Source organism: Belonocnema kinseyi, chromosome 9 (assembly GCF_010883055.1).
Source record: "Belonocnema kinseyi isolate 2016_QV_RU_SX_M_011 chromosome 9, B_treatae_v1, whole genome shotgun sequence".
NCBI lineage: Eukaryota > Metazoa > Arthropoda > Insecta > Hymenoptera > Cynipidae > Belonocnema > Belonocnema kinseyi.
Genome location: NC_046665.1, coordinates 14,952,988 through 14,954,932, shown reverse-complemented (window position 1 = coordinate 14,954,932; position 1,945 = coordinate 14,952,988). Strand labels below are relative to the sequence as shown.

General features: G+C 31.5%; 1 protein-coding gene across 9 annotated transcripts in view; it reads right to left on the bottom strand.

Moving 5' to 3' along the window:
- LOC117179929 overlaps positions 1–1,945 on the bottom strand; it is a 1,200,486-nt gene that overhangs the window by 1,156,610 nt on the left and 41,931 nt on the right. The gene's annotated exons all lie outside the window — the stretch shown is intronic.

Sequence of the window (1,945 nt, the reverse complement as noted above, 5' to 3'; positions counted from 1 at the left end):
GACGCCAGCATGGCTGATTGTAAAGGTTCACTAACTACATGCGGTTACCTAATAAGAATTTTCGGCGACGTTATCGCGTGGAAAACACAAAAACAACACTACGTGGCCTTGTCGACATGCGAAGCAGAATACATCGCGATGAGCGAAGCATGTAAAGAAATGATTGCTTTAGGATCGTCATTGGATAAATTTATTAGTAATGATATTTATCCCATGACTTTGCATTGCGATAATCTATCGGCAATTTTATGTACACATAAACAAGGCGCGGCCGGTCTCAGACATCTAGTCGAAGTAAAGTACCATTACGTAAAAGAATGCGTTAACAGAAAAAGAGTGCAATTGAAGTGGGTGGCCTCTAAGAAACAGCTAGCAGACATATTTACGAAACCACTGCCCTTCTCGACTCACGAAAACCTGGCCAAGTTAATACTTAATATATAAATTCGGTGTTTACCTACTGTCTTTGATTCTCATCACAATAACCTGCAGCCTCCTACCAGCTACCGAGAAGACGGTGTGAAGTATACGATCGACGACCAAGGCAGGACGTGGGCCACTACCGCCTCCGGTGAAACTTACTACTGGTGCGAGTGGAAAAAGGCATACATGTTCTTTTGCACACCAGACCCCTTGCAATAGCTTACTTTTAAAGTTAGATTAACTACAAAATTGAGATTTCATCTCCATGTTCATTTTATTTTTGATTAGATTGAGTTTAATAATTACAGTAGACATAAGCAAAGATAAGATTAATTAATTCATTTGTTGTATTAAATAAAAAAAAAAAAAAAAAAAAAAAAAAAAAAAAAAAAAACAGTCAGACACCATATACCAAATAAATACGTGAGGGAGTGTCGGAGTTATGCATACAGGCGTATTTCTTTTGTATATTGCGCATGCGCGTCCGCGCCACTTCGAGAAGCACGACGGCGTTGCGGCACTCTGAGTCTACTCGCCCGCTCCATCGGACGGTCTCGCGCGTCGCTCTATCTTTGTAGTTTGATAAATAAAGAATAGTATTTGTTTCCCAGACCAATTCGTGTGTGCTTCATCGTTATTCGCCTGCTCCCATACACCTAATTCTGTCAAAAATTAATAATCATAAATAAATTGAAAGCGTTCAAAATTTAAAAGTATGTTTTAAAAAAAAATGTATATCATTTTATAACTATATACAAAAATGTATATCATACTTTTAAATTTTGAACGCTTTCAATTTATTTATGATTATTAATTTTTTAAGGAAAAACTTCCATATATCAGGATTTTTTATAAAATGTCACGGTATTTTCAACTTATTTTTATAATATTAAAGACTTTGATAGAGTTAAAAATGTTAAGAAGGATTATGTTTAAACATTCCAAAGTAATTAAAAAATCTCAAAAAAAGTTTTAGGTATTTCAAAAGATTCAGAAGGATTTCACAAATTTGAGAGAATTTGAAAGGATTCTAAGGAATTTTCAAATGATTGCAGTTATTTAATATGAAATTTAAAGGACTTAAAATATTCCAGGGTATATTTTGAATTTCAAGGAATTTTCAAGAACTTTTTAAAAATTTAAAAGATTTCAAAACATTTTTAAGGATTTTAAATGTTTGAGAATATTTTTTGAAATGTCAAGGAATTGTCAACTGATTTCCATAATTTATGGGAATTTCAAAGAATGAACCCAATTTTAAAGGGGTTATTTAAAAAAAATGTAAATACTTCATAAATCTTTAAAAAAATAAGTTGTAGGTGTTTCAAAAGATTGTAAAGTATTTGAAAAATTTTAGAGAATTTTAAAAAATTGCAAGGAATTTTCAATTGATTACAGTAATTTAATATGAAATTTTAGGGGATTTGATATATTTTAGGATATTTTATTAGATTTCAAGTAATTTTCAAATTATTTTAATAATATAGTGTGAGCTTTTTAAGGATTTTAAATATTTCAGGGT